This window comes from Protopterus annectens, chromosome 2.part2 (assembly GCF_019279795.1).
Source record: "Protopterus annectens isolate FY-2018-M chromosome 2.part2, PAN1.0, whole genome shotgun sequence".
In the NCBI taxonomy this organism is placed as follows: Eukaryota; Metazoa; Chordata; order Ceratodontiformes; family Protopteridae; genus Protopterus; species Protopterus annectens.
Window position 1 is genome coordinate 269,791,229 of NC_056730.1, and position 25,206 is coordinate 269,816,434.

Here is a 25,206-nt window from a genome sequence, read left to right on the forward strand (position 1 = left end):
TTTTTCTCATGGCTGAAGATATACTTTCTCTGCTTTGATCCTTTATTTTCTATCATTACTACATGTGCAAAAAAAAAAACGACTGCAGTCAGTAAGTGCGACAATACTGTTTTGATGTAATCATTGAGTCCCCAAATTAATTAGCCTTCCTGTAGGAAGGAGTTTCCCACAAGACTAAACATTGAAATATTCATTATCATATCATTTGAGAAGTTATCTATCTAGGGTACTGCCTCACTGAAAATATTACACAGAGCATCAGTCAATAAAAAATACAACTAATAACCAAACAAAAAATGGCTAAAAGAGCCAACTGATGTAAAAATAATTTATTTCATTAACAGTTAAAACACTTTTGTCCTTATCTTTGGGACTTTGTCATAAATGAACCATGATTCATCAAAACTGCTTTATATAGCATAAAATCATTGTGACTGTTTAAAAATAATCACTGTGTAGAACTAAAATAAAACCAATTACAATAAAATATTTAGTGAACATATGCATATATAAGTAAATTACTGAACCAGTTTGAACCTTCTATTTAAAAAAAAAATAATTCAAAGAAATATTAATACCACAAGCATACCTAAACCATAAAAACATTCACAGATACCAATCAGTTTAAACATGTTTAAAAATAACTTTGGTGTTACAAATTAAATAAAGAAGAAGCACATAAAAAACTGTTAGAAATAAGTAAAAAACTGTAAAAAATATACTTTAAAAATAATATATTTACTATTTTCCTTCCCTTAATTTTAATAAACTAACTAATGAAACATCGTCCTTTAATCTTTGCTTTTCACTTGTGCCTAACCTCACTTGCCACAAGAGTTCCCTGTACTCCAAAGTTTGCTTCCAGGGATGACCTTGGATTTTTCATCAGCTGTTCCAATATAAAAAAATAAAACGTCTTATCCCCCCCCCAAAAAGGTACAATACCTGAATAAGGCATTTGCATTTTTCTTATTATGTACATCATAGTAATGTTCATAAATCCATCTGTTTAGGGGGCATTCAGTCTTTCCTATATAAAAGGAATGACAACAATCACAGAAAGCCAGGTATACAACCCCTGCAATTCTTCTTATCACTTAATTCACTACTGCTACTTACAGAATGTCACTTACCTAAAAGTGTGGAAAAAAATTTACATTTCTCCTCCTGATAATCACATCATGGAGGTCATTCAACCATTTACAGTAATCTCATCATGGAGGTCATTCAGTATTTGTTCAGGGTAACCTCTTTCAATAGACATTTACTTTAATGCCCTTAATTCATAATCCAGGTCTTGATCCATCAGAAATAATTCTGGCCATTCAGACTATTTGGCTCTTAACCAAACTTCTCTTTTGCTTGAGAGTGTGACATCTATTAAAATGCAAATAGTTGTTAGAAAAAGTTGGTTTACTACATAATTTGGAATTAAAGTCATGCTTATCTAAATTTTTAGTTATTATTATATCAAGGTATATCTGTAAGCATTCCTTTATCTATGAATGTAGGATGCTGTCATGTGCATTTTTGTAGTCTATCCATGCCATACTTAGACTGTTCCCCATTTACAATTCTCCATTATGACTTTATTTAGCAACAAATGATCCTTTGTTTTGTATTACTTTCTTTTATTACCCTTTGTTCAATTGCCATGATTAAGGTTTCTTCTAAATCACTTCAAACTCTATCAGCATCAATTTCAGTATATAGTTTATACATCATTGGAAGGCAAGTTGTTGGTCTATACTTTTTAAGGTAACTTGTAGGTTTACTATTGAGGAGGAGTATTGTTTGTCCTGTTAACCAGGTTGGTGTCTGTTTGGGATGTGTGTGTAAATAGTTCTTACTCAGGGATAAATCACTGTGTAAAGATATTAATACTTTCTGTCAGAAATTAGGTATACTGCATCTGGGCCTGGGGTTTTCTATTTAGGAGCTTTTCTTAATTTTGTCTCAATTTCTCTGGCCATTACTTCACTCCATTTCATATCCTGTAGATTTGAACTTCTTACTGTTTATTTTACTTCTTCTATCCATTCAGCATATTTATGTTCCACAGGGTCTTCATAGATATTTCTCCAAAATATGTTTATCTCTACTTTTTTGGTAGTATTTCTATTCCTTTTGCCTTGTTTTCAAATCCTCTATAAGGTGTTTTTTGGGTCATCAATGAGTTTGTTTTTATACTTTTCCTTTTTTATTTATTTGTTTATTATTTATTTTACATTTGTTGATGGGGTTAGTCCATCTGGGTCAGAGCCCTTTTTCAGTGGAGACCTGGGGAGAAAAGCTCCACAAAAAAGACAATAAACACTTGATTATCTAACTAAAGTAACATAGTACATAGTTCTTTAAACAATGGTTTCTCATCAGGAAATATTAATCTTAGTTTAACATGAGAGGATTTAGTTTTTCATATTAGTATAGGATGTCTAGTACAGTCACAGGCTACAGAGAATACAGTTAGAATATTTACTTTTATCACTTTGTGTTTAGCAGAGACAAGAAAAAGGCTCAAGAATTATTATATGAGTGTATATTAAAAACTGGTGGATGGTGGAGAGGATCTATATTAGAAGCTTGAAGAGTAGCTTCATCGAATGCTTAAATGCCAACATGTAAAAAGCAAATGCTGGAAACTGCGAATGACCACTTCAGCAATTTTTTTCCCTGTGAAAAAATTTGCTTGGCCATTATCGGGACTTGTCCTTTTTTCCAATGTTGAGCAATCTCGAAGTTGGTATATTTAGTTAGGGGGGTGTGGAGGGCCCAGTCCCTGACATCAGTGGTGTTGGGGGTGAAGCACCCTAGTTGGTTAGGGTTTTAAAGATTGTTTTTGTGTTTACGGCCAAGTGAATTTTTTTCCCCAAGGAAAAAAATTCACGGAGGTGGCTGTTCGTGGTTTAAAGCTTTCCGTCTTTACATGTCGCTCCTTATGTGTTTGAAGAAAAGATTCTTTGAGCATATAATATAGACCCAGTAGAGAGGTTATAAGAAGAAGGAGTATTATACAGAAATAAAGTAATAAAGAAAGTAAGTGAGCTGTCATGGAAGTGCAGAAAGGGGGGACAAGTTATGAGGGATGAGCAGGTCTATCAGGGAGATAGTTACTTTGACATAGTCTAGTGTTGCGCAGGTAATTTTATTGCATTTTTGAACTGGGGTTTAGGCTTAATATTACAAATGTGCAATGGAAGTTTATCCAGTTGTTAGCTGGGGAGTAGCTCTAGAGGTTCTTGCCAGTGTTAAGCTTTGGCTTGTATATTGAAAGAAGATGTTGTTCTGAACTCCAAAGAGTTCTAGGAGGAGTGTAGGGAGAGATTATAGAGTGAATGCTAGGACAGAAAGAGGGCTGGTGTAGAATGGAGTCAATTATCTGAAGTTGAGAGAGGAGAAGATAGTTAGGCAGCTCTAACCAGTTTAGTTTCCTGAGTGCTAAGCAGTGGTGAGAATAGTATGGGTCTTTGCAGTGAAATTTGGCCACCATATTATAAGTGGATTCCAGTTTCATGAGAAGCGTGGTTTGTAAGTTTGTGAGGATTTGAGAGCTGTATATTAGGGATAGCAGTAGGTAGGTATGGGATAGGGCAATCTTGGCTTTACTGGATAAAACGTTTTTGTTCCTGTGGAGGAGTCCAAGTTTTTGTTATTTTTTTTTAATGTTACTGAGTACATGTAGGTCAAATTTCAACTGGTCATCAATAATTACCCCGAGTAATTTGGTATGAGTTTCAACTGTGATGGGTGTGTTATTGAGGAAAGTGATAGAGAAAGAAGGTTTAAGATGATTCATAGATTTTGGAATGAAGAATAGGAGTTTAGTCTTCTTGGGGTTTAGAATTAGCTGTTTTTTTTGAGCCAGGTTTCAATAGATTGAGAGGAGTTCTAAGTTGTTATATGTAGGACTGGGAAAGTATCGGCTATGGTGATGACTGTGGAGTGTATTTATCTGCATATCTTCTAAGTTTTTCTGCCTGTGTGGATATCTTTAGTTTGTTATTTGCAATAGTGTACAATAGATCCCGGTCTGTTCTGATACTGCAAACTGCTTTTAGCATGTCTATAATTCCTAGTATTTTTGTTGATCTGTTCCTTCTTCTGCATTCTTCTAACAGTGACACTGTTACTTGCTTTATAGTTTTCTCTATTCAATAATTCCACGATGGCATTTAATTTCTTACCTTCCTTCCCTTATTGCTCTCTGTTTCCATGGTAAGACTTTATCTGTTATTAATTTAGCTGTGCAGTAATATATTCAATTTACTTCTGTTATAGGTTCATAGGTATGTACTATGCTAATCGCCCTGGAGCCTTTAGAAGCCTTACCCATAGACGTACCCTGGCATTGTGTCGCCAAATGTTAGTTCTCAGTGCCTCTATCAAGTAGAGCCACTGGAGTGGTCCCCAGGATGAACTATTTCCCATCCACTCATCAAGATTTCTCTTGAAGAGGGCTAGTAAGGTGCTCTGCTTGACATGTATGGGAAGTCTATTCCAGAGCATGGGTAGCCTCTGGGTTATGAACCTGCCCCTTCAGCATGTTCTGTTGATTGTGGTAATGAGGTTGAGGTCTCTGGATTGTGTAGTGTGGAGGGACTGTGATTTCTTTTGATGTTGCATTTCTAAAAGAGCTGGGTTAGACATGGCTTTGTAAGTCAAGCAGAGATTGACTCTTAGTAGACGATATGAAAATAAGTTATATCACATGAATTTCTGTAAATAGTCTTGCTTACTGTGTTCATTTGTTTTATCAAACATCTAACAATTGGGTCTTATTGACTTTTTGTAATCTATTTCTTTCATTGATCTTAATATGTCTATCCATATTTATTAGATCAAGCAACTCTTCTCTTAAATCACTTTTTTTCAGAACTAAGGGTACACTCTTTGTTCTCCATTTCCTGTGGGCATTCTACAGAATATTCCAGAACATCTTTCTGTGGCATATTCTCTTCAGCTTCATCCTGTGTCATCTGTTACTCTTTCATAGGAGAACTCAATCGCCTATCACTCCACAACATCGATCGTGTCAGATTTGCCACTGTCTCTTGCTCCTTCCCTTACTGTGCAACTCCAACTGAACTTTTGTACTGGTTTCCTACTGAAGGTTCCAAAGTATCTTCATATGACAACTGATCAGATGCTTCCTTTTCTACTGGTTTCTCCTTAATTTGGAGGCACATTGTTTTTTCATGCTGTAATGTTGCCAGAGTTGGATTCTCTATTCTTAATCTTACAATATGCAGGTAATCCATACATTCAGCTTCTATTTCTTTAACTTCTCCATTACAAATCCTCTTTTCTACTCTCCCCCTTTATTTTCTTATTTTTTTGTATCATAAAATTTTCCATATCGGGATGCCTTTGCCTGTATTTCTCTTCAAATAATTTTGGTGCTGCTTTTTTTGTATCGATTAGATTTGAGTTCTGCTTTGCATAAATATTGCACCACATTAAATCTCTTTTTCTTTTCCTTGCCCATTTTCTTCTTCAGATGTCTTCTGCTCAGCATGTTTCTCCTTACTTTCAGGACTCGTTCTTCCATCTTACAGTGACATAACCTGCGTTAGAATTTCTACATTGATCCCTTTACTTTGCGGGTATTCTGTAACGTCAGCTTCTATTTGTTTTAACTTCTACTTTACTGACCTAATGTTCTACATTCCACCTATGTGATCTTATTTTTTCATATTGTGAAATTTATCATATCTGAGCGCCTTTACTTGTATTTCTTTTCAAATATCTTTGGAGCTGCTTTTTCTTGCATTGATTAGTTTGGCTTTCTCCTTTGCATAAACATTGCGCTATAGCAGATCATCCTTTCTTTCCCATGTCCATGTTTCTTTTACATACCTTTCAAAAATCTCTAAATTTTGCTCTTTATATTTTCATACTTCCTCAGTCACTTCTTTTTCCAAACAACTCAAGGTTTATTGGTCTATATGTAGTAGTAATCACATAATTACATTTGAATCTTTTGACAGTTTTTCTTGTACAAGTATTCTTCCTTCCACTCACTTCTGTCTTAATCTTTTTGTATAACTTCTACCTGGAAATTCTGGGCTTCTTACATAATACTAACAATACATCATTTCTTTCTTATCCTCAATAGTTCACTCTCTCATCTTTATGGCTCTATTATGTTCTGTCAGTTTTTGTGCTTTTTGTGGACTACTACTTCCGTCTATGACAGGGGGACCATCCTCCCCTTGAGTGTGGGCTCACCCCATTGTGGAATGTTTCTGTGTTTTCAGGATTCTACACTGTCATTTTTTCTAGTCCTGGCACCAGTGTGCCTACCAGGATTGGGCACTTTTTTTTATCCTGAGACTTGTACTCCCAGCTGTCTTTTTTTATTTTTTTAACCTACTTCTGCCCATGATATACTACATCATAAAATACAGTCTATTTAGATATATGCATATACACACACACACACACACACACACACACACACACACACACACACACACACACACACACACATATATATATATATATATATATATATATATATATATATATAGATCTTGTACTATTGCACGAAATCCTACCTAACCGAAACCAAAATGGCCAAACACACTTTAGTGAAAGTGCTTTTCACTGAAAAAGCACTTTTGCTAAACTGTGCAAAAAAATATATAACTATATTTAAAACAAAACATATTACTCATGTTTATGCAGGGGGGGGCAAGCCCCCCTGCACCCCCCCATGTGGGGGGCTGCGCCCTCCCCTACTTTTATATTCTCAATCTGAGATCACTCTACCCATAACATCTAATTTCGTAACATTGAGGCCAGAATATCTAAAACCCATAACATCGAATTTCATAACATCTAACAGTACAAATCACATGAAAATAACATCCCCTCCAGATATGATGACATATAATGACACCAAACTACCAAACACACTTTTTACTATGTTTCTGCAGGGGGGCTTGATACAGTGGGGTTAGGAAATTAACTGTAGTGCGATCTTGGAGTTGGTAGATTTAATTTACGGGTGGGGGTGTGGGGAAATGTAGTAAAAAGTGTGTTTGGTAGTTTGGTGTGATTATATGTGGAGGGGATGTTATTTTCATATGATTTGTACTGTCAGATGTTATGAAATTCGATGTTATGGGTTTTAGATGTTTTTGGTTTTAGATGTTCTGGTCTGAATGTTATGAAATTCAATGTTATGGGTTTTAGATGTTCTGGTCTGAGTGTTATGAAATTAGATGTTATAGGTTTTAGATGTTTCAAAGTAGACCTATATATATATATATATATATATATATATATATATATATATATACACACACATATATACATAAATATCTCAATATCACCCTGGTCAGATTTTATAAAAACAGGGTTCTCCTCATGAAGGTATTTACTAATACTTGAGGATGAATTAATTTCCAGCAATGCTACTCTCCTTTGCTTGCTGATTTTATCATCTCTCCATTCGGACCCTGGTTTGTTTAACATTATAAAATTTCTAATGTTGAGTAGGATGTTCTCAAATGACACCATACCTCTCAATCTCATGCTACAACAAATCTGGACAAAACTAAAAGTAATGAGGGAACAAAGGACCAAACAATATGGACAAATTTTAAATATTGCCCTCATAAACTTAGAAAGTTGCTAGAATTACAGGATTTGTGTTAGCATGCATTTTTAGAAGGATATGAAATCGGAAACTCAAATGTATGTCATTATTTACTGACTTCAGCCCTCACTGATTTGCCAGAAAAACATACATTTTATGAGGAACAGACTAAAAATATGAAGTAAAAAATCTATGCATTCTGCCAAAATCTGCACAGTTGACAGGTATGAATGACATTGATGCCATAAATGTACTACTGGCCTCCATCTGGGCATCAATGTAATTGCTAAATGGGGAAGGAGAAAGTGCATGCCACACATTGTATTACATCAGCTTTAGTGCTAATTTCTTACAGAGATCTGAACACATACTACAGCTTCATTCATAGTCATTTTTTGAACAAATTAGGGCCATCTACACTGTCTACAAATATCCCACCTAAGCTATGAGTTACAGAGGTCACTTATGTTAATACATAATGATCACAAATAAACATAAGCAAATTAACTCATAATGAGATGCAAATGAGAATGGTGTTAAACAATGTATGCTAATGAAGTTTTCTCTCACCTACTTGTGATTCATAGTCAAATTTTGCACCATCCATACATTCCTTGTAAAAAGAGTAGCTGCACCTATTATGTCAACTTTGTTATCCACAAACTTGCTGTTAGCTTAGCTTTTTCCCTTGCAGACTCTGTAAAAATTAAGTTGTCCTTTCTCTGCCTTGATCCCTTGTTCTGTATCATCAATGTACAGATAATGCCAGTCATACACAAATACGTTTCATGTAATTATTAGTCAAACAACACCTGCCATCCTCAGAAAACAAAAGTCATGTGACACAAACCCCATAAGTATAAACACGTGCAGAGTCCAGCCAAGTAAAGTTGTACTGAAGTAATATTTTCTCTATCATGAATACATTTATAATAATAAAGATAAATGTTTGTTAACATATCCATCCTTTCAATAGCCCTAACAACAGTCTTGCAATCAGAATACTATCAGTGACACTCAGGAATCTTCCAGTAAAGAAACAAAACATTTCTGCCACTTCAGCACTTCAGATTTAAATCACTGTATTTCTACCATTTATACTCAAATCAGTAAAAGACACCAAAATATGTTTTCCCAGTAATCATTTACACTGCAGTTGTAATGGTTTTCCCATTTACAAAACGCAGCTTCCATTATTATAATTTGCTCATCATATCACTAAAACAAACATTTCTTAAAATGAAGTCAGTAATATTATCTCATCTTGAAATGTTTCTTAATAATAGCCAGTACTTCTGTCATTCCTTCATATATTAAAAAGTCTGCTTTATCCTAATTAATTTGCCACTTACCTCCAGTGATCTCAAGTTAATATGGTGCTGCCAAACTTACTCATATAAATTCAGGCCCTTTGCATATTGTACATGCGAATGAGGCCTTTTTATATTTATCTCTATTAATCGTTGCAATACACCAATGTGTATGGCTTCTTATGCACATAACTGGCCCCAGATTAATGCTTATGTTCACGTACTTTATACTATTGGCATAAGTAGGTGTGTTTATCAAAACACCTGTGCATTTAGTCTGAATGAATAACCTCCACTAACCTTATTTTAATACAGACATAATGCCACTCTTCACATATTATAGCTATGAAAATCTAAGACACAGGACTGTAAATATCTCTTTACATTTCCATTTTGCAGAAAAAAATATATCTGAGATAGCCATACATTAATATACATATACATATGCATGCTATATGTGTAATTAATATTATTTCTATTCAAGGATGTCATGGGGTTTGTAAACATTATAAGACCAAGTACATTTTCAAACAAACATACAGCTCTTTAGATTTCAGCATCACTATATAATCTAGCATAATGCTGAAAACTGTACATAAATGTATCTGTACGACAGTTCTTTCATACCTCAGTACTTTGATTGAACTGCTTGGTTTTCATCAAATACCTTTTCAAATTTCTTTCATGTTGGTCTTTTGGAGCATCACTGCAGATGTGACTCTTTTATCAAATTATATTTCCTAACAGCTCACTTCTATGCTTCTGTATTCTTGTGTTCTATGCTACCACCATTCTTGCTTCTTAGGTGTGTTTGCCTTAGATGCATTCTTTACCCTCAAATAACTCTTTCATCCATTTCACTCCACATACACACACACACACACCTGGCTTCCTTCCTAGACCACTTCTGTATCTGGATGTTTACCTACCCATGTTCTATACAATCGAGCTCTGTCTCCTGCCTTCTGTTAATATAATACACTACCGTATGTATCATAATATAACATGTCCCTTTTGACTCCTTCCAAGCATCTGTTTGAATCTTACTTAAGGTATTTGTATCTTCCCATCAACAGATGAGCTAGTGAGTAACTGAATTGCTGAATGGAGTATTTCTTTCTTTTAAACTTGTGAGACAGCAATCTCCACAGTTAACACTAGTGTTTTTTTTCCCTCGGATTGTTACTGTATGCATGGTTCTCTCTACCTGTTCATTCAGTGGACAGTAACATGGAGTTGCAGTTATGTATTTTAATTCCCTATCTCATTCAAAATGCTGGAACTCTTGACAAAAATATTGTGGATCATTCTCTGGTAAGGCATACCTAGTCTTGAAAATATAGACTTTGATATTCCAACTGCACTGAAGTTGTAAGATTTCACAGCTTGATTTTTTTCAGTGTAATGATCTACAGAGGCATAACTAAAGAGAAGAAGCAGGGATGGCTGCTCTGGTTGCAAGATATCAGGGGGTAAAATTCTTAGGTATCCATAGTGCATAACAGCAGATGCAGCAGTAATAAGAGAATATCATTACTGCATTTACATCTCAGGTGACCCTCTGAAGCATTTAATGTCAGATAAGTTTTTGAAAGTAACTGTAGCCTACTAGTCTGCTTTTTACTGTTAAGAAAAAAAATTGAACTACAAGAAGTGTGTTTTTTCTGTTTTTATCTTCAACATTGAACTGAAGGTACACAAGTATAATGATCTGTGCAGGGAGCTAGTTAAGCTTTGTATGTGAGCTATATATTTATTATATCTTTATCTAAATACATTAAATACACTATGTTGACTCTGATGCACAGATGACCTGGTACTGAATAGGCTACCATTCCTTCTCTTGAATTGTTATAATGATATAAATGTAGAAATCACAGTTGTGTATCTGCTGTTCTATATATCATGAAATAATTGATCAATACATTATATTAATAGTTTTCTCCTTGTACTTCCCTACTCCAAGATGAGACTCATGCACTGTCTGTATCTGATTTCTCAAATGTTCAGCTACTTTAATCTTGCCAGCTTTGAACATTAATTCTCCACTGTATCTAACACCTGTTTTTCCATCAGTTTATTTCCATGAATAACCTAAGACATAAATTATTTCCTCAAGCAATGAAAAGGAAGATAAGACTTTTTCTAACTGATTTTCTTAATCTGACTAGCATCCAGTTGTACCTTCTTTTAGTAACTGCATTTATAAGTCAGTAGTGACACATTTCTAAAATGATTTTAATTTTTATTCTGTCATTGGTAACTGTACTAACTGCAGATTCAAAGAAAAAAGTCTTTAGCTCTTCTCCTATAAAGTTTTTATTTGACACCATTAAATGTTCTACTCATCATATCTTTTCTAGCTAGATTGTTTCCTGGTCTGCATTTCTCATTCAGATTATACTCCTTTGAAAGATTAAGTAATACCCTTTGTAATGGTAGCTGTGTCATAGGATCATAGGTTAATAGGTAGGTACTACGCTGTTGGCCCTACGGCCTATATAAGCCTAGCCAAAAGGTACCCTGGCTTTTGCCACTCAAGAAAATTATTTTCCTGTGCCACTGTCGAGCAGAGCCACAGAAGTGATCCCCAGGGTGAATTTCCTATCTCCCATCCAATCATCAAGATTTTTCTTGAAGAGTGCTAATGAGATTTGTTTGATATAGATAGGTAGTTTGTTCCAGCGTATGGGAAGTCTCTGGGACAGGAATCTATCCCTCCAGCATGTTCTGTTTATTGTGGTGACAAGGTTTAGGTCTCTAAAGCGTGTAGCTCGGAGGGATTGGGATTTCTTTAAGTGGAGTATGTCCAACAGCTCTGGGTTTGACATAGCTTTGTATGTTAGGCAGAGATCACCCCTGAGTAGGTGATATGTGATGGAGTAAAGCTGGAGTTTTTTTAGATGGTCTGCATAGGGCATCTGTTTGAGGCCTGTAATCCTTTTCGTGAGGTATTTCTGTGGCTTTTACAGTTGTTGTAGATGTCTTCTGAGAACATACCAAAAGGGGCATTGTACTCTACTGGGTCTAATGAGTAATGAGTATAGGGGGACAATGACCTCTTTTTTTCCTGGATGAGAAACCTTTTGTGATGAGGTGTGCCACATAGAAGGAATTCCTGACTACTGTGGCGATGTGATTATCAAAGGAGAGACTACTGCCCAGCTGTGTCCCAAGGTCTATTATCACACTTTCAGTGTTAAGTAGACTACCACCTATGTGATAGTTCATGGGTACAGAGTTTTTACCAAAAGGGATGACAATGCACTTTTTGGCATTGAGCTTGAGGCCATGGCTTTGACACCAGGCATCTGTCTCAGTGAGGCTCTTTTGTAGGATGTCCACATCATTAGGAGTTTTGATTATAGATCCTAGTTTGCAGTCATATGTGAACTCTGTTAGCCAAAGACCTTCTGTGTTAGCCTGTACTTCAGAGAAGTAGATACCAAACAGGAGAGGACCCAGGATGGAATCCTGTGGAACTCCACTTGTCACTCTTCGGAAGTTGGATTTGGAGTCTGCTATTTTCACAGTGTGGGTTCTGTCAGTGAGCCAGTTGGCAACCCATGTTGTGACATAGGGATTTATACCTAGTTTAGTGATTTTATCTATAATTTCAGAGTGGGGGATGGTGTTGAAAGCCTTGGCGAGATCTAGATAGGCTGTGTGAACTACCTTACCCTCATCTAGGGCTTTGGTGATCGCTTCAAAGACATCTATCAGGTTTAGGAGACATGATCTGCCTTTTACAAACCCAAACTGGGTGGGGTCCAGAGTTTGGAGATTATCATTGTCATTGTTTATAAGTTCCATGATGATACATTCCATAGCCTTGCAGACCAGGCTCATCTGGCTAATGGGGTGGTAGTTCCCAGGGTCCATGGTAGCTCCCCCTTTGTGGAGTGGGATAACTGTCGCTGTGCGCCATTCCGTGGGCACAAAGCATGAGGAGTCTACTTTATCCTCTCGAAATCTGAAAACCCTGAATACAAATAGTGCGACACATAAAGAACGAACCGTGAATACGTCGAACATACTAAACCGCGAAATTTCAAACCTCGAACCAACATAGTCGGCCAACCCACCACCCGCAACACACTACCTACCCAAACACAATAAAAACAACACATACATACACTAATAAAAACCCTACTTCTAACTCTAAATTAAAGCACCAAAACCTTACTACTAACCCAAAACTTAACCCCCCATACACAACTATCTATGCACTATCCTTAACCCCTTCCTAACCCTAAGGTCCGTAACTACCGCACACTTCCCCCATGGAGCTATACCCAAACAAACTAAATATTCTACACACATACACTTAACAAAACCCTGCACTAAACCTTACATACTTTACCTACACAAAACCTTAAGTACACTACCTATCTATGCACTTACCTTAACACCTCCCTAACCCCAAGGTCTGTAACTATTGCACACTTACCTTAGGGAGCTATACCGCAGATGGACCAACTATGTGAACTCGATATTTCCATGTTCACGGTTTAGTTCGTTCGCCGTATTCGCAGTTCGCTCTTTACGTGTCGTGCTATTTGTATTTGGGGTTTTTGGCTTTTGAGGGGCTAAAGTAGACCCAGCCTGAGGTGAGGATATGATTCAACATAGTACTTAGGTGGGGTCCCAGTTCGTTCTGTAGTTAGTGTAGAACGCTGCCGGGGATGTTGTCAGGTCCCATGGATGCTGTGTTCTTGGCTATGGAGAGTGTGTTTTTTAACTGTGCAGCCATGATTACAGGAACTTTGCATTCTTCTGGTATAGAGATAGGCCCTTTAGGGGATGGGGGGGGGCGGGTAAAGTTAGCACTGAACCTATCTGCCAGGATGTTGGTAATATCAGTTGGTACTGTATATTTAATGCCATTGTGCTGTAACTCAGAGCAGATCTGAGTGTTGCCATTGAGATTCTTGACATAGCTATAGAATGCTTTGTGGTTGTCTTTAGAATCAGTGGCAAATTTGTTTTCGTAACTAGCTTTGGAGGATTTTATGAGGGATTTCAACTTCTTACTGAGGCTGACCAGGGAGTTCCTCCAATCATGGAATTTTACTCTTTTTTGCAACCGTTTCTTTCTTCTGTTCTAGAGTTTGTTTATGGCAGGGGACCACCAGATTGGCTTCCTTTTTTTGAGGGTAGCATCTTGGTTCTGTTAGGAATTGCACGATCCATGCACTAGTGTAAGTGCTTATAAAGTGCATTTGTGCAGGATTCAGAAGTCGTACCTCTATTGTCCGTCAGCATGGGTGTCATGAAGTTTGCCAATTCTGTCTTAAGAAGTGTGAAGTTGGCTTTGGAGACATTTTTTATGGTGGTTTCTCTAATGGGGGTGGGGGCGGGATGTGGATGTCTATGGTGATTAGCTTGTGGTCAGATCTGACCAATGAGGAATTAACCTCTGGTGTGGAAAACCGGTTGCCCATGTTGGTAATGACCAGGTTTAGGATATTGCTGCCCCTGGTGGGGGTGTGGATAAGTTGATCCAAGGCATTGGAATTTATGAATTCCAGAAAATGTTGAGCACAAGAGTTGGTACATGAGTAGTTTTCTCAGTTAATGGTGGGGTAGTTGAAGTCACCCATTATTAGGGTGTTAGATTGTACCCTAATATTTTCTGGTGTATCAAGAAATGAGGATTGGAAATCCTGGGGCATGGTGGGAGATCTGTAGCAAGCTACAATTTGGATTGCGGTCTTGCCCAGAGTTAGTTGCACTTGGATAATCTCGGATGCGTTATGCTGAGCAACTAGCCTGGAGATGTGGATATCCTTAATAAATATGGACATACTTCCGACTTTAGTGTTTTGGTCCAGGTTAGGTGGCCGAAAGGTGTGGTACGAATTATAGCCTGGTAATGCAGGGTTGCTCTCTGGAGCCTTGAACCAAGTCTCTGTCACTGCACAGATGTCGATGTTCTCCATTTTAAGGAGTGCCTCGAGTGAGTGCATTTTGAGGTTTAGACTTCTAGCATTGAGTAGCATTACCCTCAGATTATGCTTGCTTGTACCTGTTATGGTGGTGAATTTGTCATTTGTACCTTGCCTGAAAAAGGCACTATAGGGGTGACAAGAGCCTTAGCCTCTATCTGGAATCCCAAGGGCGACAGGTGAAGGCCATTTCAGGCAAAGCATCGTGGTTTGTCAATCATGTCATCCCAGGCAGACAGATACTGGATCCCCTTAGAATGACAGCAGCAGCTTAGCTAATTGTTGAAGTCAATCATTTTGTCCTTGTACTGTGGTATCATTCTGGGTGATGGCAGGGTGCTACTCAGGACTAGGCTCATACCTGCCTGGGCTACAAGATTGGACAGCTCCTCCATGTCTCTTTTCATGTAGTCCAGGGAGCTACATCTCAGGTCATTCACACCAACATGGACAATGACAGAGTCATATTTTTACTTGTTGTGGAGTGACCTGAGTGTTTGCATTATGTGGCAGATCCTGGCACCCTACAGGCAGCTAACAGTAACTTCCTCCTTGTTTAGCCTGGTGAGTGGAACATCAGTGTGTCTGACTATAGAGTCACCTATGACTAGAGTGTTGGGTGCGTTGTTATACTTTATAGGCTGTGGTTGAGTGGCACAATGAGCTCGTGGGCTATGTATCATTTGGGTTGTGTTGGGGGGTGGAGGTTGCTTGCATTTCTGCTTTGGAGGTCCCTGTTGCTTGGGCAGATTTTTATTGAGAGCCTCCATGAATGTAAGTATGTGTTGTGTGTTTCTATGTGTGTGTTTTGGTGTTGTAGGATTTGAGGGACTATGTGATGAGTGTGGTGTGGTGCAAGTGTTTACCTTCTCCTCTTGACTGTCTAGTCCAGTCTTGGGTGAAGAAATCTTTGCTTCCAGTTTGGCTATATAAGTCCATCTCTCACAGGTTGTAGTGTTGGGTGGTAGGAGTAGAGGGTTGTCTGTCTACATGAGGCAATTTCTGCATTACCCCAAGATGCCCAGATTCATCAGGTAGACAAGAGAAAACACTGGGAGTTGACCCTTAGACATACCTGGATAGGTGCTTATTTATTAAGTACTAAAAATTGTTTTCCTCTAGACAAGTGAGGAAAGTTGAGTGCTGTTGTAATTTATAGCTTATTTAGTGCTTACAATGAGTTCTGAACAAGTGCTGAGCTCAAAGAAACAGATTTGAGTGCTGAAACTAAAAAACTGGCTAGTTCTAAGAAATACAATTAAGCTAGAAGACTTTCCTCCAACACAGAAAGGCTTGGGGGCTCAGAAGCTTACAAACAGTCCTGGATACAGGAAATCTATTTCTGGACTAGACTACTTGCAGGAAAGGCAGGAAACAAGCTTAGATTTTTTTTTTTTTGTAAAGTGGAAAGGGGAAAGGAGGAGCAGAAACTAAGTGGGTTGGCCTTCTCAAATGTTCTCCCTAGATTAGGCAGAATGTGGTAATGACACTAGACTGGGAGGAGTGTCCCAGATCAAATTTACAGTAGGGGTAGGCAACAGCAAAGCCACCAAGTATAAGAACAGGATATCAAGGGTGGGAAACAAAAATCAGAACAAACAAACCCAAACAGATACTAAACAATTGTAGAAAATTTCTAGTTAATACCTCACACACAGTGAAACTAGCTAGAAAAGTATGCACAGACAATAAAAGTGCTATAAATAACTCGTAAAAATAAGCAAAACACAAGATGCTTAATGTTACATATATTACAGATCCGAGTTTGTTCAGTGCTCTTACTCCGATTAGCTCAGTGTGAAATGGCAGAAACACACACAAGTTAACTTATTAGGTAACAGAAAGTTGAAACCTGAAACAACTTTAAAAAAAGCTCAAAGGAACCTATGAGGTGCTGTGATACGATTGTGATACGAAAGAGGGGAACATTGAGAGTGTGATTATTTGACTGCTGCCTCACTATATCTCAACATTCATTTTATTCTTTCCTTTTATTCTTTCTTATTTCTTTTTTATATATAGAATGATGTTATATTCTGAAACATTCTAGTCTTCTGGGCAGGCATAAGAGATGATGCTCTGTTCCGGAACATTCTGATGATTTCAGCAAGTTACATTTGATTATGAAACATACTTTGTTTACTACTTTTAGTTATGAAACATGACTTGTCTGGAATTTTCTAGTAATGTACTAAAACTCACAAGGTTATTGGAATATTCCAGTGTAGTACTCGAAATTTGCAGAATCATTGTACTTGGCAGGATTTGCTGTTCCTTCACGGGTGGGTGGCCAACACCACAGAATGGTCTAGTAAGATCCAGCCTACACTGGAAAGTACTGATTCTCATGGTTTGCGGTAAACAACATGGCTATATATAGACGGGATTCTTTGCATTCAGGCAGAAGTCTCACCTGTGGAGTGGACTGTTTTCCCAATGAGGACTCCTGCCTGACTGCAACGGGGCTTTCCAGTCGAGACTGAAGACAGGATGAAGTTTTCCCTTTATCGGTGATGTATAACTTTCTTTAAATGTATTGCCTAATCTTTCTTTCTGTTAAACTTTTTATTTTAGTAGAATAGAGTGGATTTACTTTTCCATTTCTAACATACAAATAAAGCTTATTAACTTGTTATTCTTTTTGGTAGAAATAAAGTTTGTATTAGTTAACTTTTGGTGAAAAGTGTCTTTATTTCGAATCCTGCTCATTAGGCAATACAGGTGCTTACTCCAAGCAATAGTCCTGGTAACCCCAATCAGCCAATGACCATAAACAACACCCTCTCATTGAAATTCAGTATGCCTTTGGCTAAACTAAGATGGCCTTGAGCATGTGCTCAGACAAGCAGCCTTCACAAACAACTAGGCCCAAAACACAAGCCTGAATATGGACAATACTACAAATACCCACACTACTTAGGTAGACAAAAACTGCAGAAATGTTTATCACAGCAGAAAAGCAGCAGTGAACCATTAAATAAAAGTTTTAAACAGATAAAGGAGCAAGGAGACTCTAGAAAAAGCTTTTAACTGCAAGCAAGTTATATGATACATGTAGAAGGAGTTTTCAGAATATGGTCTACTCCATTTATGTTCTGCATCTGATTCTATCATAGGATCATAGTATCATAGGAAGTTACTAGGCTATTGGCCCTGAGGCCATTATAAGCCTAGCCAAGAATTTCGGGGATGTTCCAAGTCAGCACCCTATGCCACTGTCCAGCTTGGACACAGGTGGAATCTCAGGGGTGTATTTTCTGTTACCCATCCAGTTATCCAGGTTCTGCTTAAAAAGGGTTAATGAGGTACTCTGTTTGGGGTTCCTATCACGTTGTCGAATTTTTAAAAGTTCGAACATCATATGGTCAACACCATATGATCGAACTTTTAAAAGTTTGAATGTTTTAATGGAGATCCCCTGTATAGTGTGGCAATGGAAGTTTTACATTGTCTGCACTATAGTGCAATCTCTGAGTTGGTATATATAAAGAGTGGGGGGTGTGGGGGGTGCAGGGGGTCTTGCCCTCCTGGTTAAGCTATCAGGTAGGCTCTTTCTGTTTTTTTTTTTTTTTTATTTGATTTTAAAACTTTTAAGAGTTTGAACATATGGTCTCGACCATATGGTGTTCGAACTTTTAAAAGTTCGATTATCTGATATAGACCCACTTTGCTTGACGTGGAGAGGGAGTCTATTTCACAAAAGTGGAGTCTCTTGGACACAAATCTGTCTTGCAACAAGTCCTACTGATGTCACAGACCAGGTTGAGGTCACACATGTGGGTTACTTGAGTGGAGCTTGACTTGTGGATATGCAGCAGTCTCATCAGGGCAGGGTCTGAGATTGCTTTGTATTCCAGACAGAGGTCACCTCTGAGGAGTCTATAGAGACTAATTAGAGGAACAGGGCCTTTAGCTTTCTGTGCAGGGGAGATGTTTGAGGCCCTGGATTCTCCTGGTGAGGAACGTCTGTGGTCTCTCCAGCTGCTGCATGTTCTTTGTGAGGTACATGCGAAAAGGGGCATTGTACTCAATAATGGGTCTTATAAGGGAAGAATACAGGGATGTTATGACAACCTTGTCCCTGGATGAGATACCCTTGCTAATGAGGTGGGCCATGTAGAAAGCTTTCTGTACAATGGAGACAATATGGTGGCCAAAAGTCAGTTTGCTATCAACCCGGGTGCCCAGGTCCCTCACGACTGATTGTGTGCTTCAGACCTTATTATCAATGTGATAATTTGTGGGGACGTCACTCTCCCCAAAGGGGATGATGATGATGCATTTTTTGGCAATCAGTTTGAGGCCATGTTTCTGGCACCAGTTATTCATTTGGGTGAGACCCTCTTGGAAGATGTCTACATCACTAGGGGGAATTGATGACAGCACCCAAGTTGCAGTCATCTGCAAACTTGGTCAGCCATATCTCACTGATTTTGGCCTGCACCTCAGAAAAGTATATCCCAAACAGCAGAGGCCCCAAAACCGATCCATGGGGTACACCACTCATTATGGGTCTACTGCTTGAGGTGGCTTCCCCTATTTTGACTAGGTTGGTTCTATCAGTGAGCCAGTTTGCTACCCATCTGGTAAGACATGGATAGATGCCTAGCTGAGAGAGTTTAGCTATTATACTTGAGTGGGGAATAGGATTGAATACTTTCTCCAGGTCAAGGTAGGTGGTGTGTACCATCTTCCCCTCATCCATGGTCTTGGTGACTGTCTCACAGAAGTTGGCCAGATTTAACAGGCATGACTTCCCCTTGATGAAACCAAACTGTGTGGGATCGAGTATGTGGAGGTTGCCAATGTCCTTGTAATGAGGTCCATGATAATCTACTCCATGACCTTGCAGATCAGGCTAGTTAGACTGATGGGTCTATAATTTCCTGGATCTGTGGATGCTCCACCTTTGTGCACAGGGATAATAGTAGCTGTCCTCTACTCAGCTGGGACAAAGCTGGTACGTAGGCTTTGGTTGAATAGGGTGCCTAATTGTGCTGCAAGTTCCTGCCTGAGTTCATGTAGGATGCAGCCTGGGATGTTATCAGGTCCCACAGAGGCTGCATTTTTTGCCTTTCAGAGGGCAGTGATGACTTGCTCCCTAGAGATAATGGCACAGGGGGCAGGTAATAGGGATGTCCTATTTTACTGATGGGGCAGAGGGATGAAGTTTTCACTGAACCTGTCTACTAGAAGGTTGGCTATATCTATAATGTTTGTGTATGTGGTGTCCTTGACCACCAGTTCTGAGCAGATCTGGGTGCTTCCCTTGAGATTGCGGATATACATGATAAAGGCCTTATGATTGTCTTTAGTAGATGTGGCCAGTTTGGACTCAAAGTTTGCTTTAGAGGATTTCACTGGTGCTCTTATTTGCTTGTTCAAGCTAAGGAGAGATAGCTTCCAATTAGGCACCTGCTCCTTCTTGGTCATGGACAGGAATTTTTTCCTTTTATTATAAAGTTTAATTATTGCAGATGTCCACCAGACAAGTATACTCTTCCTTGAGGATGATGATTTCATCCTTTTGGGTATTCCTGATTCCATGCAGCTAGAGAAATGCTCATATAGTACTTTGGTGTAGGTTTGGACATATGTGCCACTTCCTATGGAGGGGGAGGGGGCTGTGAAGCTGTTTATACCTTACCTCAGGAGGTTGTAATCAGTTTCAGAGAAGTTTTTCTTGTTTGACCCTAGTTGGGGGGCGGGGGTTCAGGGGGAGATAGTGACTTCAATAGTGACTGCTTTATTGTTGGACCTTACCTGGGATGATGACACTATAGGGATGCTGCAGTGGTTACTGTTGTTGGTTAATACCAAGTCCAAGATATTTTCACCTCTTGTGGGAGTGTAAATCAACTGGTCCAAGGCATTTGAAATTGATGAAATCAAGGAATTTCTGGGCATTTGTGTTTTGGCATGAGTATTTCTTCCAGTCTAAGGTTGGATAGTAAATGTCACTCAGGATCAGGGTAAAGGGTTGAATCTTGACAGATTCAAAGAAGTCCAGATAGGTGGAGTGGGCATCTTGAGGTCAAAGTTGGAGGCCTATAGCTAGCTATGATTTGAATAGGGGTATCGACTATTGCTAACTGCACCTGGAGTGTTTACTGTGCATCATACTGTTTGACCAGCCTGGAGGTGTGTATATCTTTTAAATATATTGCAACTCCACATCCTTTTGCTTTGCTGCCCATGGTTTTGGGTCTGAATCTATGATAGGATGAGTAACCTGGTATGCCTGGGGTACTCTCCACAGCATTGAACCATGTTTCTGTGATTGCACAAATGTCAGCATTCTCCAAGGTTAAGAATGCTTGCATTGAGTGCAGTTTCATGTTTAGACTCCTAGCATTTAGTAGCATAACCTTTAATTTACGTTTTGATGAAATGTTCACGTTGGTAGTTTTGACCTCATAGCATTGCTTAAAAAAGGCACTATGGGGGAGGCAAGAGCCTTTGACGGCAGCTTGAAGCCCAAGGGAGATAGATGCAGGCTATCTCTGGCAAAGAATTCTAGTTTGTCAGTCATGTCATCCCAGGCTGTCAAGTACTGGATCCCGTTGGCATGACACCAGAAATTACACCATTTGTTAAAGTCAATCATTTTCTGTTTGTACTGAGGCATCATTCTAGGTGATGGTAGAATGCTGCTTAAAGCTAGGAATATACCTGCCTGGGACACATTCAGTGAGCTCAATCATGTCTCTCTTCATATAGTCCAAGGAGGTACATATGAAGTCATTCATGCCAACAAGAACTATCACATAGTCATAACAGTACCTATTCAGAGACTTGAGTGCATGGGTGATATGGTGGATTCTAGCACCTGACAAATAACTAACCATGACTTTCTCATTATCCAGGCTGGTGAAGGGCACATTTGTGTGTCTCACAATGGAGTCTCCTACGAATAATATTTTTGGTTTATATTTAGGACTTAGTGGCTGTGAGACACAGGTGTGTGGACTGTGTGTGGTGTGTGTGGTGTGGTGGGCAGAGGAGTTTGTGTATTTTTGCCTTGGAGGTCTCTTTTGTTGGGGTATGTTTTTGTTGAGGACCTCTGAATATGTGGAGGTGTGTTGTGCAGGTGTGGGTGTTGTTTCAAGTGGGGCATTCATGTTGACAGCCTTCTCAGTACCAGATATGCTGGTTTGTGGGGGAGAGAGCAATGATACTGGGTGCTTGATGCAACTGCATCCCTCACAAATTGTGTTCCTAGGTGGTAGTAATAGAGGGTTGCTCATGTACATGAGGCAGTTGCTACATTGTCTCACGATGCCCATAGCAACCAGACTTGCAGGAGAAAACATAGGAAATTTTCCATCCATATTTGTCAGAAACTGAGGGAGAGAAGCCAGAGAGAGAGCTAAGAGGGTAAAGGGAAGAAGGTCTAAGAGTAGTACTACTAGGTTATCACACAAGTGCTACTAAGGGAAAATTTGTAGCTGGAATACCTCAAAAATGGTTAAAACCCATGCACCCTATCTAGACTATGCTACTCAATTTAAGGTTAAGAACACAGTAAAAATATCACAAAGAAGCACAGATTAACCACTTACAGTCAAAAGAACAGAACCCACAGTATGAAAAAAATACAGTTAAACAGCAACGAAATACAATAAAACAGTAATGAATTGCAGTAGATAGCAATGAAATATAGTTAATCAACAAACTGATTTAAAACAGTAGCTCACAATCGCAACAGTAAAAGACAGCTCAAATAAAGCAGCAATTCAGTAGAATATTGTCATCAATATAATAAGACTACCGGCCAGCAGTAATAAATGCAGCAAACTAAATGCAGTTAAACTCCTAAGCACAAGCAGTAAAATGAACTAGAAAGAGGCACAGTTTTTTTAGCAGAAAGTGAGGAGACAGAAGATAATTCAAGGTTGAGAATCTTGGCATAACTATGTTAGTGAAATTTCTCACATCCGTGCTCCATTAGCAAGCGTTCTTTTTCTTTTTTTTTTCTTTTTTGAAAATATCTATTCTATTCACCTTTAAATGATCTTGGCCCATGTGTGACTTTCTAGTTTCCTGTAAGAGTTCAGCTCTTATACTATTCTGACTGTTTCCACTTGTTATTAATCTGGATTAGTAATGTCAATGTATTTTAATGTTGGATCTTCTATACATTTCTGAAAATTGCCATTATCTTTTTACTTCAAATAAGATATATAGTTCACATTCAAAATACATTTTAATGAATGCATTGTTCTGGTCTTTGGAATCATGTTTAGCTTGAAACCTGTCCTTATATTTACTTTCTTCATTATCTTCAAAACCTACATTTGATATGAATTTTCTCCCTGCATATATCTTTTTCCTTTTGTTACAGTTGAAATTGCTCTACAGCTTTACTTGGAGGCATGCCTAGAGGACTCTCTCTGACTCTTTTTGCAACTCCTAACTATCATATCTCTCACTCTCTCATATCCCTGTGATTCAAAAACATGTCCACGGAGTTGTTGGTGAGCCACCCACTGTTTATCATCTGGGTGCAATATGTCTCAGAGTTCATTACTGAGTAACAATATGAAAACTCAGAACTCAAGCAACAGCTAATTAGTAATCCAGCCCATGGCCACAGCAGGTCCTACAGAGAGTGAGAGATGGTAGCAGTAGTGGCTGTGCAACACAATGAGCAGAAATGCTGACCAGTGAGTGTGTACATGCCTCAGAGCATTCACACATGTGCAGAAGCAGCCATCATCCTTAAAGAGTTCATTGCATTCTTTACATTTATTTTTGACAAGACGAAGGTGTAGAAATGAGAGCATAGGATTGTAAGAAAATGAGAAATGCAAGCAAAGGGAGGCACATAAAGCAAATAGATAAGGAATAAGTATGCTGAAGATGGGGAAATGAAGGAAAATATATAAATATATATTGCTGTTTGTGTGGCATAGGTGCTCATTTTTTACTTTTCAATGAAGGAAAGTTGTGGAAGATATAAGGAATGGTGAAGGTATGGTAAGAGGGTGAGAGTAGGCAACACAGCAAACTCTCAACCACATAACACAGAGAAGACTAACAAGGGAGCTGCTAACACACTGATGGTGGGTGATGATAATGAATTATAGACAGCAGACCAATAAAGAGAAGACGGTGGTAATGGATAGGACTGGACAACAAACAGGGGATGGTAAGGACACAAAATGGATGGGAACACTGGGCTGGGGATAGAGTTAGTATGGTGCCCTGTACCACTCTGCCTGTGTCAGCCCCAGTGAGAAAGTAGACAATAACTTGTTCTCCCTCACTACTGGGTCCCGGGTTAGATGATGAAGCCAGTGGCAAGCAGGGACATGACTGATAATTGTAAGAGAAGCCTTTCTAGCTGGTTGATGCAGGTTTTAATGCAGCAATGCATCCTCTCTCCCTCTTCCAGCTGCTGTTAGTGACAAATGTCTCACAGCTAGCAGAGCCACCAGTGGGAATAACAGTGATCCCAGCCGGTGAAGTCCCACCAAGGGCAGAGATGGAGGGCATAACAGTCTCTTTATGAGAAGGAAATGAGGAAGAGACTGCAAATTGCAAAAGCACAAATGTTAGGGGCAGTGTGCCTCTATGGAGGTTGGTGTATAGGATATTCCCATGTAGTGGCTGCAGTACAGAAATGCAAAATAAAGGAGAAAAGCAACATAAAAAACTGAGCAAAATAAAAGTGTAGCAAGAAAGAAGGAGGAAAGAAACAGGGGGATGTATGAAAAGCAATAATATTTGAACACATACATGAAATTATATTTTATAACAACTGCACCATCAGCTTAGCAAAACTCAAGTGACAAGCATTGCTGGCTACTGCAAACTCCAATGAGATTTTGATATGTGCTACCTAAGTATATTAAATAGACAAAATCCTGGAAGGTGCACTAACTGTTCTGCCTTTGACTGCTTATTATGCTGCATTTGCTATACTTATTAAGTACTACAATAATATCATTCAGTTAGTATATGCTCCATTGTTTTAAACTGTGTAACATCTAATATACATCCTCATTTATGTGCAAAAGCATAAGATGACCTGGTGACATCACGTGCTACCTGACTATGTAAGGTATCATATCATCTAGGTCTAAGGCAGGATATTAGAAATACATCATAAAACGTTTTGTATGGTAAACTTGTCTGATATGTAGGTACTGCTATGAGAAGTTTTGACATTTTTTAAATAATAAAGAAGGAATAAGCACTTTAGTTATATGTCAAGTTAATAGTCTCCTCACTCCTGTAGCTGGGAAGGCATTACATCCTCTTCTAGTACAGGAGACCATTTTCTGCAAGTTTCCTAAGCTGTCAAATAAAAGTATATCAGTGGTGGAAAGCAAAAGAAACT